Source organism: Balaenoptera ricei, chromosome 13, assembly GCF_028023285.1.
Source record: "Balaenoptera ricei isolate mBalRic1 chromosome 13, mBalRic1.hap2, whole genome shotgun sequence".
Lineage (NCBI taxonomy): Eukaryota > Metazoa > Chordata > Mammalia > Artiodactyla > Balaenopteridae > Balaenoptera > Balaenoptera ricei.
This window is the reverse complement of record NC_082651.1, coordinates 49,805,627-49,821,838: the sequence shown is the minus strand read 5'-3', so window position 1 is coordinate 49,821,838 and position 16,212 is coordinate 49,805,627. Positions and strand designations below refer to the sequence as shown.

At 45.5% G+C, this 16,212-nt stretch overlaps 1 protein-coding gene across 8 annotated transcripts in view; it reads left to right on the top strand.

The window, feature by feature from the left end:
- B3GNT2 (UDP-GlcNAc:betaGal beta-1,3-N-acetylglucosaminyltransferase 2) overlaps positions 1 to 16,212 on the top strand; it is a 178,736-nt gene that overhangs the window by 150,983 nt on the left and 11,541 nt on the right. For 5 of the 8 annotated variants that reach the window (XR_009506555.1, XR_009506548.1, XR_009506552.1 and 2 more), the window contains 3 exons: positions 4,287 to 4,423; positions 4,869 to 7,960; positions 8,204 to 8,520. The gene's annotated coding sequence lies outside the window, so the exon portion shown is untranslated. Of the gene's footprint in view, positions 1 to 4,286; positions 4,424 to 4,868; positions 7,961 to 8,203; positions 8,521 to 9,008; positions 9,121 to 9,421; positions 15,276 to 16,212 lie in introns of those variants that run through there. The other 3 variants (XR_009506553.1, XR_009506549.1, XR_009506550.1) reach the window with 3 other exon arrangements.

The following is a 16,212-nucleotide window of genomic DNA, read 5'->3' as shown; positions in this document are numbered from 1 at the left end:
CTCCATTGGAATGCATGGAGCTGTCACCCCATTGTGAATACATGGCCTATTGTATTCTTTGTTTGTACATTACCTTTATTAGATTTCAGGATCAAGCCCTGTGTATCTTCACATCTTGGAATGAACTATGCAATAGGTCACACTTTTCAAAGTTCAGAAACAATGTATGGAATAGCAGAGCTGCTTTAAGTAAAGACCAAGTCTATTCATCAGCTCCTCTCTGACCATCCTAATAAAAACAGACCAAGAAATACATTTGACCTTTGTCATCACTAACAAAGTCAGCCCCAGGGCCTTCCAATTCTGGTTCAGTCCGTCCCTAGAGAGACTTTGCCAGGCAAGACTTTGTAAATTGTAACCCACAAGCTCTTTTCTTCACAGTATCAATCTCAGGCCCTTCAGCATGTGGATCAGAGTATTTGCAATACTTAGTGGATAAGACAGGTTATAGGACAGGAGAGGAAACCAAGGGGTGAGGGCCTAGAATGTCACTAGACCCCTAAAGCTGTATGCATTGCTTAGCAGGAGAACATGGCAGCCATGGAGAACAAGAGTCCATTGGGGCAGCTGCTTGTAAAGCCAAGACGTGAAGCCAAGGATTGACAGTACAGTAGCTGGGTTTGAACCCAGAGAGAAGAAGTGGAGGGCAGAGGTTGGAGTCACCAGCTGAGCTGTAGATTGGGATGTTGCAATAGGTATTAAAGTACACAAGGGTGAGAGCCCCAGGCTCTGTTCTCAAAGGCTTATATTGCCTGTAGCACATGCCTCTTTTGGAGCTTCAGTCCTGTCTTAAAGGGCTAGAACTCCTTGATTTCCATTTTTCACGGGAGGTAATTAGTCTGGGAAAGTTTGGGAGGATTTAGTATTCACCCATATTGTGGTGGACACACCCTAAGGTGACCTCCAATAAATAACACTCCTGTATAATAATCCCCTCCCGTTAGATGTAAGTGGAACCTTGTGACTTGCTTCTAACTAGTGTGTCATGGCAAAGGTGATGGGGTGTCACTCCTTAATTACATATGATAGATATAGATATAGCTAGCTAGCTAGCTAGACAGACAGACAGACTGACTGACTGGAGAGATTCTCCTGTTGACCTTGAGGAAGCAAAATGCCATGTTGTGAACTGCCTGTGGAGAGGGTCACATGGCAAGGAGCTACAGGTGGCCTTAGGACCTGAGGATAGCCAACAGTTAGTAAGAAGCTGGGGCCTTAGGCAAACAGCCATAAGGAAATGGATTCTGCCAACAGCCAATGAGCTTGGAAGCAGATTTTTCCCATCAAGGCACCAGATGAGAACACTGTACAGTTAGCACCTTGATTACCACCTGTGAAACTCTGAGCCAGGAACCCAGCTAAGCTGTACCTGGACTCCTGAGCCAGGGAAACTGTAAGATAATAAATACGTATTATTTTAAGCCGCTGGATTTGTGGTAATTTGTTAGGCAGCAACAGAACACTTGCCATGTGTGTGTGTGTGTATATGTATGTATGTGTGTGTGTGTGTGTGTATATATATATATATATATATATATATATATATATATATAAGATCTATATCTATATACCTGGACACTTCTGGTTGAGTAGCTTTCTAAATTTCCTTCTCCCTCACAAGTTATTGGTTTAATATTTACTAGGTTAAGTATGGACTTCCATATTGTAAAGAAAAAAAAATTGTTCTTTTCACTCATATGTTCAAATCTTATTAGCAAATGCTTTTGTGTTCTATTCTTATTTTTAAATTTTATATATTGGTTGGTATCTCCTTTCTCAATTCAGATTTTATTGAAATGCCTTTACTTTTCAAATACTTAGCTTTTGGTTTTATTTACTGAGTCCAGAGAAATTATTTTTTACTTTCAAAATGATCTCCTTCTGCTTTTATGGTCATATTTTCTTCTTCCTCTTTAGTCTGGCTTGTCTTTTCCTTCCTTTTCTCATATTGTAAACTGAATTCTTTCTAAAATATTCCCTTTTATCAACCACCAAAAAAGAGAACATTTTAAATCATAAAATTTCCTAAAAGTACTGCTTTGACTACATTCCACAGAGATTACTGTGGCATGTTTTAACCAGCATTGTTTTCTGAATAAACTCCTTTTGTGTTCTTTATTTCCTTTCCAATTCAACTGTTGACTCAGTAAGTATTTTTACTTTTCCAAGTAGTTGGTTTATTTTTATTTGTTTTGGTTGTTACTTTATATTTCATTCTATTTTGGCCAGAGAACATAGCACATTTCATTTCTGTTCTTTCTGAACTAGTAGAGATTATGTCTGTGGTCTAGCATGTGATGTATGACACCATATGGGCAATTGCCATGGACAGTTGGAAATTATACATAGTACAAGATATCCATTAATTCTATCTCTAAGAGATTTTTTTTCTCAGGGGCTGGGACAGTCTCAGGAACTAAAGTGAGAGTTGAGGAATATCTAAAACTGTATTAGCAGGGGGACTCTGGTTCCAGGCTGAGCTGGGAAGGGCACCACTCAAGTAGCCTAGGAGTGTGTTGCTGAAATAGAGGGGGAATAGTTAAGAGAATAGCTGGTACGACAGGCCAGAGAGGTGGAGAAATAATGTGTCACACGCACAGTGAGGCAGGTCCAACAGTAGACAAGCAAAGAAGTCAAAGAGGAGATAAAGAGTGAGGGGTGGATCTCTCTGGCATATTTTGGGGTGGTATTTTCTGCTACCCTTCAAGGTCAAGAACAGCACACTGTAGGAGAGCCTGAAGTTAGGAGGAGCCGGAACACTTGATAACTTCCACAACCTCTGCACTGGCCCTGGAGGTCTGCCAGACTTTACCTTACTTAGGAAAAATACTCCATTTGATTAATCTGCCATACCTGCATTTCTATTATTATGCAGTTGAATTCAAGCCTCACTGAGGATAGGACAGTAAAATCTCTTACTATAATTGTTTTTCTAAAATGAAATTTTCTTGTATGTATGCCCATATTTGCTTTCTGTATTTTATAACTGTATTTTAGGGTCATATATATTCAATGTTCTTAATATTTTATTATTAAACATGTCTTTTCCATTATATGATGATCTTTTCATTCTTTTGAATACTTTTTCCTTTTATTTGGTAGGCAGTGAAAAGCAAAAAAAAATTTTTCTCATAGAAGAGAGTTAAAAGTTCTGATTGTTGTTAGTTAGGACCAAATGTAGAAAAGAAAATGTTTATTGTTTGTTTTAAGTTAATTGCCCATTACTGCTAAAAACAAAATATGACTTACCACACATACTTACTTGCAAGATACAAATAAGGAAAAGAGATAAGGAAATATAAAAATTAAAATAAAATATGAACCCAGGAAATGACTAAACATGATAGTAAATGAATACAGTCAAAATTCTTCTACTGTATACAAAGCACCCCAGTTCAGATTGAAAAACAGAATCCATTAGTAAATTATGAGGTACACTCAAAGGTTTTTTTAAAAGAAAAAACCTGGTAAGTTAGATGACTATTTCTATTAAAATCAAACAGAAAGAAGGGAAAGGAGGATTTCTAGAATCACAAGTGGCATTTGAGGGCCCCTCATCTCCTCAATCCGGTTCTCCCACGGAGAGGGGGCCACTGCCCCCAAATGCCTCGGCTCTAAGGTGTGCTGTCAGGGGTCCCTGGAGGCTCCCCTTGTAGTGGGTACAAACCTCAGTCCACCAACTCAAGTGAAAAAGAAACAGAAGCTTCTCTGTTTTCCTTGACGCAGCTCAACTTCTAGTATAGTCTCCCAGACCATCAAGGTGTCCCGATTCATCCCAGCCACATGCGGTCCGCCCCCTTTTCCTCCGGGTGTCTAGTTCTGGAGGACTTCCTGTGGCATGAGGATGGCACAGCAGGTGCTCCTTGGTTGCTATGGGGACGCAGGGTCCCTGGGGACTGGGCGCCCCTCCACTGCTGTGCTGCTCTTGAGTGCCTGCAGGTCACCCTGCCAGGCCATGCCAGGCTCTGTCTGCCTTGACACACTGCACACCCCTTCCCTTCTGTGGGGTCTTGGCACCTCTCTGAATGGGATTCTATGTGGACAATGAGGCACAGGCCCCCTGTTCTCAGATCCTACATGTTCATTCAGGATTTTGCCCTCTCCCTGGGGCTCTGCTCAGGACACAGGTCCCCAAACCCTCTTGCCCATGATCCACTAACATCTAAGACGGGGGTAGCAAACAGTCTAGATCCAGTCCAGGAGGTTTTTATCTGGCTCAGACAGTATTTAAAGATTCTTTTGAAAAGATTATGAACATCTTTTTAAATGAGAGTTTTGGCTTTTAGATCCAGCTACCAATTTACAGGAAATGCAGAAGACAGAGGAAGTATGTTAAATGACACCAACAAAATCCAGACTGTGGAACCCTCTACACGATAAAGGACCTGGCTTCATTAACAGATACATCGCAAGAGTCAAGAAGGTGGGGAGCAAACCTAGAGATGAAAGGGAACTTAAAAACATCAATCACTTGCACAGTGTGGACTTTGGGTCCTATTTCAAACAAACTATAAAAATAAAATAATATAAAATAAAACACTTATGACCACCACGAGAAAACTGTAAATTTTAACACTGACAGGCTAATTGATTGGAAGTTATTGGAGTTTATTTAGTGATGATATTGTGTTATGGTTTAAAAAAACATGAGTTCTTACCTTTACAAAGAAAACGATGAGTCTGGGATTTACTTCAAAATCATTCAGGACTGGGAAAGGGAGGGGTTATAGAAGAAACGAAATTAGCCATGAGTTGACAATTGTTGAAACTTAGTCATGGGTACAAGGAAGTTCATTATACTAGTTTGCCTAATTTTACATATGTTTTGAAATTTGCCATAGTGACTTTCTTTTTTCTTTTTTTTGAAGGAGACCTTCCACATAAAAATTCTGATTTTGTATTCTTTTGGAAAAATGGAAATACCTGGTAACACTAGCCCAGACCTCCACCGTGTAACAACCAGCCGAAATGAGAAGTGTTACAGGAAGGTGCTGTCCAGGGAACCACAGACCTCACCACTCCCTGGTGCCCTTAAAGCCCACTTCCTGTATCTATGCTCCAGCCTCAACATCAGCCTCTGGTTTGCAACCCATAGGAACTTTCCTTTCCTTCCTTCTGGGCCTTCACTCTCCTCCACTGGGCCCAGCCATCACGGGTCAGGTCGGGCTGGGCCAAAGTGGGTGCTTGACTTTCCCCTCCTTTTCATGATGTTTTTCTCCCAAATCTTTTTTCTGTGCTCTGAAACCTTTTTGGTCCTCCAAGAGTGGAAGATTTTGAAACTCAAAAGCCAGAAGGAGACACTTCTCCCTCCTCCATCCCCTCCGGGGCAGTGCTTCATATCACATCCCTTCCCTGAGGGAGTGAGAAAGAACAACCTGAGGCTTTAAAAGGGGGAACAGCAGAACAGGATGGGAAGGAAACCAGGGAGGAAATTTGGTTAAGCAGGAGATATGGGTCTTAGACATATCAGATTGGCAAATATTAAAAAGTTGGATGATATCAAGTGCCACCAAAGGTGGAGGAAAGCAGAATATCTCATAGGAATGTTAACTAATCTTTCTGGGAAGCAGATTGAAAGTGTTAAGTGAAATGGAATATGGGCCAGTCCTACAACCCAGTATTTGGGAACGCTGAGCCCAGAGACGTTCTTGCCCAGGCCCCCAAAGAAACGTGTGGATTTGTTCTCGTAGAATTGTTTGTAATAATGAAGATTTGGAAACACCTAGAAGTTTATTCATAATAAAGTAGATAAATAAAAGGTTATATGAAAATGCTGAGTACCATTCAGCAGATGAAAGGAATGCTCTGGTCCATATTTACTTATATTAACTTGGAGCCATCTCAAAAATCTCATAGTCTTGACTAGAAAAAAGTGATAAAAGAATGACATGTTTACCAAAGACTACTTAAGCATATTTTTAAAAATATGCACAAAATGATACCAATATTGGGCCTAGATGCAAATAGAAATATAGATTGGCCAGACACAAAGAATCACAAGGACGTAAGAGGAGAAAAATGAGATTGGGGATGGGGTGAAGGGGTCAAAAAAATAAAGTAAAATAAAAGTGAGCCCTGCATGTGCTAATAAAGATGGCGTGCATGTGGCTAATTGATCCTGAGCAAAGGAGGTCTCAGCAAACAGAAAACTGAAGCAAAACAAAACATCAGTTAATGTTTAAAATATTAACCTGATGCCTGTGGAAAGAGAACTCTGTGAATAACCAGAGGTCTGATGTGTGCCCAGAGGTGACAGAGCAGTTCTGCAGTCCCTGTGATTCCCTCCCACTGATCTCCTGCTGGGGTCACTCCATAGCTTGGCCTTGAGTTGCTTTTATCTACAGACTTTCAGCCTCCTCCCAGCACCGCTGACTGCTCTCAGGAAACCTGTTGGATCACGAGATTTTCCCACAGAGATCGTCACCCTGGGGTATTTTCAACCTGTTATTAGCCTCGAGTTCCTCCAGCAAAGTCAGGATATCCTGGGAACAAGTACTCCTCCAGCCCCTGAGCCCTCCTTTTTTATGTGCTTTCAGTACCAAAAACTTTCTCAGACAGAGTGTTATATGATGTCCAGCTTTTTTGCTTGGGGTGTGGAGGACAGAGGTGAGCGGTTCTGGCCAGCAGCTCTGTTTCCGTTCGAAGCCCCACTCTTGGGGAGTGAGGGGGAGAAAGAGAGACGATGAGTTATTTGCTGTCTCCCGAATCCATCCTTCTCTCTCTTCCTCTTCCCCTCCGTCCTTTCCTTAGAAACATATATTCAGTGCTGAGTGTGCACAAGGCACGTGGCAGCCCCCATTGAATCTGGCATTGTCCCCTGCCCTCAAGGAGAGTCGAGTCTAGTGGGGAGCAAGCGGTGTGTGTGGTCAAGCATGGTAGGGATTTGTGAGGGGCGAGGGAGCTTTGAGACCACAGAGGTGGGAAGCTTTATCACATGGGAGGCTTCTTGGAGGTGGTCCTCCTTGAGCTGAGTCTGAAAGGGTAAATTAGAGGTAACAAGAAGGGGAATAATGGGGGAAAGGTATTCTATTGCAATAGCTGGGAGGCATGAAACAGCAGGACACAGAGGGAGCTGTCAGCAGTTCATCATGTCTGGATTTGGGGCTCCGGAAGAGCCTTGGGTGCTAGGACTTCGCTCATGTTCTATCTCCTCCCTGAAGCCTGCAGAACTGCCCCAGTCCTGCCAGATCCCCCTCCTCTGAAATCTTGGACCAACCTTTTATAATTGCATGTTCCCCTACTGTTATGGTGTGTGTGTGTGTGTGAGTGTGAAGGTTTTGTTTCCCAGTCTCAACTTAGAGAGGGGCCCACAAGCTCAGGGTTTCTCCCACCCAGTGCCTTGCATCCAGCCTTCACTCCACCGAGGGGGTGGCTCACCCAGTTCCGAGTGGGTGTACTGTTCGGTGGGGAAGCAGACTGAGGTGGTGGGTAGCGGCACCAAATCCCACACAGTGCATTGGGTTTTCAGTCTTAGCGGCTTCTGTAAAGGATATGCCTGACCGGGCTGTCATCTGGGCCAATGCCCAGGTGAATGTTCTTCTCAGAGGGAGACCTGAAAGCCCTGGTATTCAGCCTCTCAGATGGTGCCCAGTGAGCCCCACCTCCTGGTTTTCATGGTCTTGTGCAGTCTCCTCCCACATTGTGTCAGGATTGATCGGTATGACCAACAGAATACAGCAGATTGATGGCATATGCCTTTGAGGCTAGCTCAATAAAAGACACTATGACTTCTGCATTAGTTTCTGTCTTGGACTGCTCACTCTGGAAGAAGCCAGCTGCCATGTTGTCAGGACACACAAGCAGCCCTATCAGAGGTCCATGTGGTACGGAACCGAGGCCTCCTGCCAACAGCCATGAGAGGAGCCATCTTGCATGTGGACCCCCAGGTCCAGTCAAGCCTTCAGATGACAGCAGCCCCGTTCAACATCTTGAGACCTTGAGCCAGAACAACCCAGCTCAGGTGCTTCCAAATTCCTGACTCTTAGACTGTTAGAGATGATAAATGTTTATCATTTAAGTTCTGAAGTTTGGGGTAATTTGTTACACAGTGATAGATAACTAACACAAAGCCCTTGGCAACACTGTGTGGCTTTTCCTGCTATGGGTTTGGGGGTTTCCTGGCTGGGGTTTTGCCTCCTCTGACAGCAGAAATATTAGGGCTCCCAAAGGTCACAGCCACTCACCCCATTCCTTCCTTCCACAGGTGCTTCCCTTGATGGGACCAATAGCCCAGCAGCAGATGCAGAACTCTCCTCTGAACTTTCCTTATCTGCCTGGCACAGAGCATGGAGAATCAGCAGCCACCGCCCCACCTCCACCCTCCAGCTGCTCTCCAGTCAGGGAGGCACCGACCTTGGGCACCAGGACATTCCCAAAGAAATTGTGTAAACAAGCCTCATCAGAGCCTTCCATCCTTTGAAGCCCTCCCCCTCCCCCTCCCCCGCCCACCTTTGTTAAGTTGGTATACGAACCTTTGCTTCTGGTTACTCAGTGAGTTACTCATTACACAGTGCTCCTGCACTCAGTGTGTGCACAAACTTTGTCTTTTCTCCCGCTAATCTAGCCCCTACCTCCAACCCCCGAACCTAAATTGGTAGAGAAAAAAGTTTTTCCTCCCGATACTCTCTAATCAAAGGAATCCCCAGGGGCTATCAGCTAAGAAGTTCTGGAGCCCTTTGCATTGAGTTTGCTCTCTGGTCACGTGAACTTTCCTTAAGAACAACCACCTCAGCAGGGCAGCTGCCCCAGGGAGTCTCAACCCCACACCCCAGCACAGGTGGCCAGGGGCCCCCAGAAACACAACTGCTGGACCTGAGGTCATAGCAGGGGCAAACTCTGACTTACAGAAGCTGCATCTCCTGGTCTGTAGCAGCTTCTTTTCAGATTTTGGCTTATTTAGCAAACACTTAGTGCTTGCTGTGTGCTAGGCTCTGTTCTAAGTATATTAAGTCATTTAATCCTTATAACAACCCTATGAGGTCAATGCTATTGTTGTCTTCATTTTACAGATAAGAATCCTAAGGCACAGAGAGGTTAAGCAATTTGCTCAAGGTCACACAGCAAGTAGTAGCAGCGTAGGAATTCGCACCTGGGCAGCCTGGCTGTGCATTCTGTCCTGAGGTAAGAATTGTCCATTCGGTGATCATTCTGTGCCACTGGGGCACTGTTTCTTGGCCAGGGCTCCTGGGGCTGGACAGGGTTATGTATTTGAGTTCTGGCTACAGGGAATGCAGAGGTCCACATCCAAGCTGGGCATGGCCTCCTGAGGAAGCCAGGCTACATCCTTACTAGGGAAAACCACGGGGGTTTACCTTCTGAGGTCAACCTCTGTACTCAGTCCTGAGGGTCTGCCTGAGTGAGGCCTGCCTGGGGCAGGAGGATATCCTCTCTGAGCACGTTCATTCTTGCCTTCTCCCCTTAGCTCAGCCAGGCACCTGCGGAGAGACCCTCACACTTCCCCGTCTGCCTACACCAGTGGTTCTCAACCAAGAGCAGTTTTGCCCCCCAAAGGACATGTGGTGATGTCTAGAGACATTTTTGATTGTTGTGACCAGAAGGCTGCTACTGGCACCTAGTAAGTAGAGGCCAAAGATGGTGCTAAATGTTCTGAAATGCACAGGATCAGGCCTCACAACAAGGGGATTACCTGGTCCAAAAGGTCAGTAATGCCGAGGTTGAGAAACTGACCTGGGCCCATCTCACAGCCTCCTTGAGGCTGAGGACCCTCCACCACACACACGTACACACACACCATCTGATTTCTGTTACGGTGGTGGTCCAGGGTCCTGGGGGTGGGGGCAACATGCGTCCTCGCCTCAGCATCTCTTAGAGGCCACATCAGAACGTGAAAGACTCAGTTTGCACTGCAGCTACAAGTTTTTGGAAATTAAGAATTTTGAGGCACTGACAAATGTAGCTGATGTTATTTTGTATCAGGCTCTGTGCTAAGTAAGCATTTCACATATTTTATCTTAGGAAATCTTCATAAACCAGTCTTAGATGCTATTATTATCCCTATTTCAAAGATTGGGAAACTGAGGCTGAAAAAGGTTAAGGCACTCACCCAAGGTGACACAGCTAATAGGTGACAGGGCCAGGTTTCCAGCTGACCCAGGCAGACTGATGGCACAGATGTACATACCCAGGCAAAGTAAAGATAGCAAATTAACAGAGAGAGACCGCCTGATGCCCACCCTGGGGCTGCCGGAGGTCAGGGGCTTGGTGCCCTCCCCTGGGACGGAGGGATCAGCACCACTCACTCCACTGCACAGCTGCAACCAAGACTCTCCGAGCTGGGCAGAGAGCAGCTTGACCTGCCAGGGTTCTTAAAGAGGGAGGAGTGGAGAAGGCAGAGGTGGGTTGGTTTTGTACAGGGACAGTAAAGACAGAAAATCCTCCAGGAAGAGATGGGTGAAGAAGGCAGGCTTCGGAGCTCTTTATTACTTACTATAGCAGGGGAAAGTATGGGAAGCTTGTTCCTAAGCCATAAATGCCCTCCTTTGATCCCTGTGCATATCAGAGATAAATGAGTCACTTAGGCCTCAGGAATTAATGATTGTTCTGATTATTACCTTAAGTGACCTTCCAGCAGTAGTAATTCTCACCACTCCCTGCAAAGTAGCTGTGTCGGGGTTTGACCAGGGTTGGGGAAGTGGCCGGGACTGAAGTGGGGAGAGTTCCTTCGGTGATTGGGCACAGTTTGCAAAGAGGATATCAGCCTCAGCTCTTCAGGCCAGAGAACAGTTAGACTCAGACCCCAACTTCTGGGCTCTGCCTTCTTCTTTGCCTTCAGGACCCTGTTGAATCCTGACCCCACTGAGAGGGTTGGACCAGAAGTGTGTGCAGAGCTGCAGGGCCATCTGAAAGCAAGAGGTCGTTTGGTGCAAAGTTAACAAGACCTTCCGCAGGCCCCTTCCCATTCAGATTCGAGGAAGAGCTTTGAAGTTTCCTTTGTGTGCATGTTTTCATAGCCCTAATCCTGCTGTACTGGAATTAGCCTGCAGCCCTGCCCATCCCTGGAGATTTATTCCCCAACTACAAAAATCTTAGAAAAATACTGCAAGCTCCACCCACCATCCCCAAGCCACTGGCTGCTTTTTCCTCAGGCTAAAATACAAAGGAGACCTCAGAACCGCCACCAGGAGACATTTTGTACGTGTTTATAGTTTCTCTAGAGTCATTCCGATGACCCCCTAGAACCGGATCTCAGGGCAAAAGCTTCCAAGATGTGCGTGCTGGGAGGTGGGGCGAACGTGGTAAGAGGAAGGGTGAGAGAACAGAATGTCCCTGAAGCTGCCAAGGGCCAGGGCAGTACCAGCAGGGTCCAAAGAGAAGAAAAAGCAGGTGGACTGAGCCTTTCCAGTCGTACCCCATGAGCCAACCACTGCACTTTGTGTAGACAAACATCAGTCTCAGGAATCTTTGTTGCTCTGAGCGTCACAAAAGGGCCTCTGCTATCATATTGCCCAACGCCACCAGAAGCTCAGTAAGTCGGTATTGAAGAAGGGGGGTGGGGCAGAGGGAGGGGGAGTGGAGGAAGAAGAAAGACTAAAACAGATAGACGGACAGAGAGGGAGGGAGGTAAGCCCGGAATCCCAAAGCAGCCTTAGATTTTGCTTGCCTGATTTGCTTTTCAGAGTAAAGACTCTGAGCAATGGTGCCATCTTGTGGTCATGAGGAGGAATTACAACCAGTCTCTCCCTCCCTCCCCCCACCTCCCTCCCTCCCCCCACCTCCCTCCCTCCCTCCATCCCTTTCTCCCCCCCCCACCTCTGTCTCTCTCTATTGGGTACATAAATAGATCACATAATAGGAAGTACTAATAAGTGTAAGGAAGGGAAATCTAGCAGGAGAATTGTAAGGCCATTTCAGGTAGTAATTGACCAGGCACAACTTTTATTAAGCGGCTGACATTTGCTCAGAGGCCTGAAGGGGGCGAGGGAGCAGGCCGAGTGCATATCTGAGGGAAGAAGGAATCGTCAGTGTAAAGGATGCAAAGGCCTGAAGCCTCTGTGTGGATCTCCTCAGGCCTGTGGTTCTACCAGAAGCAGCTGTAGGAGATGACACACGAAGTGATCTAGGGGTCTAGAGTCTAGGGGCTAAGAATAGATCTGATATGTATCCCTTCTCTGGCCAGCCCTGTTGTCAGCATCCAAAGATACCTTTAGAGAAATCCACCTGCCCAGGGCCCACAGAGACGTGGGGAGGCCATGCTCTAGGTCCACAGTCAGGACCTTTTCTGGCTCCCATCCTTCCAAATCCAGAAGCTGACTTTCTCCCCCCAGGTGGAGAAGCTTAATTAACATACAACAAGAAAATTACAATTTCCAGAGCCTCAAAAGATGCCCCTAAAACTCCATAAAAATGGAACTGACCCCATTTCTTAGGGCTTCAGTTCTGCTTCCTTTTTTTTTTTTAGAAACATTTAATTTTTTTAAAACAAAGTAATATATATTCGTAGTTTAAAAGTCAATAGTATTGCGATGTTCATAATAAAAAAGAGCATCCTTTCTACCTCCTAGTCCCTTTCTCCAGAGGCATGCACGTCTAGTACTTTTGGCTGTGTCTTCCCCTATTTAAGCAGCTGACTTTTGATGTGAGAAATCCAACACGCTTCACTGTCTGGGCCGGTGTTTGCTTTCCCCAAATTTTTGGACTCCCTTATGTGGCCAGTGGTGATCCCACGACTCTGCCTTTGCTTATATCAAACAGTCCAGATCTCCAGCTGAACGACATGTCCACTAAGTACGCAAAGGTGAAATAAAAAAAGAGAGCAGCTCTTTCTGAGAGAGAGAACACCCAAGTGTTTGAGACCTGCCTACTGGCCAGTTCGTGTTCCGGGCTGGCCTGCTCTGCCCCTTGCTCATTTCACAAATGATGCACAGTGTCCAGGTGTGTTTTGCTCCATTTCCATGTTAACAGAGCACAGTTTGCAGCTGTGCTTACAAAGTATCACCTGGAACATTATTTGGGGTTAGGGAGTGGGTTGCTAAGCTTTTTTCTTTATTTCTGTAGGTTTATGTTCTCTGTAGGCAGGGTGCCAGTTGCTTACAAGTAAAACTGCTCCAAACTAGATTGCTATCAGAGCCCATTTGGTTTTGCTTTTCCAGCATATGAGTCAACAAGAATGAGTCAGATGCTTCCTGAGCGGCCTCTGGGTAGATGAGGTGACTGTTTCGTCAGGTTACTTGACTCAGAAGGTCAGAAATGCCCGCAACAAGAAACCCGAGGACTTGATAGCTTTTCTTCAGTGTTTGCATTCACAATCCTGTGCAGGGGCCCCAGTCTTTTCCCTGAGAGCATTCGGTAGCCTGGGTGGCCAGGTCAAATGACCGCTACCAAAATAAAAAAACAAAACAAGACCCACGGGAATGTTACAAAACAGTGAATTTAGTCTTTTCATTTTTGTGGTTTCGGCGACTGCTTTATTTGGGTATGTTCTTGACGGTTGATGGTTTCAGAGGGTTCTGTCCAAGTGGAAGTCCTCTGATGAGAGAGTGTAAGTTGTTCCTTGTAACATTCCCCGTGTTAGGGAACGTGGGCTGACTGCAGCTCCAAGCTCTTGCTCTGGGCTCTTCAGGGTCAGTGTCTCCTGCTCAGGTAAGTTTGGCAGGTAAGTTTGCTCAGGTAATACTGTCTTGTTACAGGGCTACCCAGGGGGCACCTGCCTGGGTCTGGGGAAAGGCCCTGGGAGAAGCTTCCTCTCGGAGCCTGTACCTGGGCCTGTGTGTAGGGAAGGCAGGTTGGTCACTGCTGCCTTGAAGCTAACCCAGCCTTACCTGGATCAGGAGCTATAATAGACTCACCTAGAGTAAAATCACTGGCTACCAGGGCAAAGCAGGACTTAGCTGTCTTCTTCCTGCCACAAGAAACAGGCCTGCCGCTGCTACCTCTCCAGTGAGAGTGAGGATGACATTTGCCTCCGTGTGGTTTTCAGTTTTAAGAAGATGGAGGTTGGGAGCTGGGGGCACGGGGAGGCCTGGCAATTTTGACAAGGGCTTAGAGCAGGATTCTTGGGTGCTGCCCACAGGACTAAACCACGGCAATGTTGTTTTTTTTTTTTTTTTAATTTTTATTTACTTATTTATTTACATTTATTTTTGGCTGTGTTGGGTCTTCGTTTCTGCGTGAGGGCTTTCTCTAGTTGCGGCAAGCGGGGGCCACTCTTCATCGCGGTGCGCGGGTCTCTCACTGTCGCGGCCTCTCTTGTTGCGGAGAACAAGCTCCAGACGCGCAGGCTCAGTAGTTGTGGCTCACGGGCCTAGTTGCTCCGCGGCATGTGGGATCTTCCCAGACCAGGGCTCGAACCCGTGTCCCCTGCATTAGCAGGCAGACTCTCAACCACTGCGCCACCAGGGAAGCCCCACGGCAATGTTTCTTGAGGCCAGTTTGCCGAACATATTGTGCCCAGGTCCGTCCTGGCTTATTGTTAGTTATCAGTCACTGTTAAATTTTAAGATTACCCTTTTTCATTCTTAAAAATGTCCTGCTTTGGGGGATAAATGATGTGGCCACCCAATATTTGGGGTACCTTTGGGGAATGTATCCTAAGAATGTGTACAAAGATGTAGCTTCCAGAGATGTTTATCACAGGGCTACTAGGTACGAAGAAAAGTTAGAGATACATTATGTGTCCTACAATAAAGGATTAACTAAATTAGTTAAATAAATTATAGTACATCCACATAGTGGAATGCTAGGTAGCCATTAAAAAATGGAATGTAACAAAATAGTAAATAGCATAGAAGTATACAACACTGTAAAGCAATTATACTACAATAATGATGTTAAAAAATAAAAATAAAATGAGGACTGGATGAATACACAATAAATTGGTGTTGGTTATCTCTGGGAAGTGGGGTTAGAAGTGGCTTCTATATTCTCCCTTATGCTTTTCCTGTGCTTCTAAATTTTCTACAATGAGCATATATGTTGTAGCAGAATAATGACCAGAGATGTCTACATCCTAATCCTCAGAGTCTGTGACTATGTTAGGTTACATGACAAAAGGGAATTAAGTTTGCATATGGAACTGTCACTGCTAATCAGCTGACCTGGAGAAGGTGAGAGCAACTGGGATAACCCAGGTGGGCCCAATGTCATCACAGGGGTCTTTACATGTGGAAGAGGGAGGCAGAACATTGATGCCCTGGGAGAAAGTCTCCACCAGCTATTGAAGACGGGAGGGAGCCAGAAGCCCAGAAAAGCCGGTGACCCCTAGAAGCTGGAAAAGGCAAGAGAACCGGTTCTCTCCTAGAGCCTCCAGAAAAGGAACTTGGCCCTGCTGACACCTTGCTTTGAGCCCAGTGAGACTCATTTTGGACTTCTGATACCCAAAACTTTCAGATGATAAACTTGTGTTGTTTTAATCTGCTAGGTTTGTGGAAGTTGGTTACAGCAGCAATAGGAAATTAATACAACAAATTTCTCTTTTAGTCAGAAAAAAAGAGATGATGATAATAAAGGTCATTTTAGAAGAAAGGATTAGAAATCGCTCCTTGTAATTTAACCCAACAGCCATCTGAGGAGGAGGAGCTAGGAGGAGGCCTGGCACAGTCTTCTTCCTACAAAAAATCTGCAGGAGGTGCCCATAGGCACAGCAGGCTGTTGTTTTGTTATTAGTAGAAAATAATAATGCAAGGGATAACTAGATAACCTGAAGGGCCAGCAGCCTGGGAATTGTCCTACAGCAGGGCACAGTGAATTGCACAAAATCGGGCAAGAGCAACAAGTACCAGGGGTCCAGAGAGGGAGAACCAGGGAGCTGCTGCTTTTGAGAACTCTGGGACTAAGCAAGGAAACAGACTTGAAAGGAAACCCTTTTCAAGTGAGTGGAAATTGCCAGGTGGTTCTGCTGGTTTGTGCTGGCAAGTCCCATTCTGGCACCAAGGGACAGAAGAGGCGTGATGGGCACGGCTCATGGGGAGGTTTTCCAGCCCCACCCAGGGGTGCGTGTTTGCAGTCTTGCCCATTCTGGACTGTTCACTGAAGCACGCTCACGGTGGGGAGTTGCAGAGGATTCTCTCTTAGATAAAATCCTTTCCTGTTTGCTTTAAAGGAACTTTTAAGGAAACGCCAGACCCTTAATAAAGGCTGCATAAATAAAGGCTTATAAATATTTGAATAAAGAAGGCATCTGTAAATGGAAACAGCATTTTTTTTTTCTTTGTTAGTGGGTCCGAAACCACCTCCCTTTCTGGAACAGATAGGACT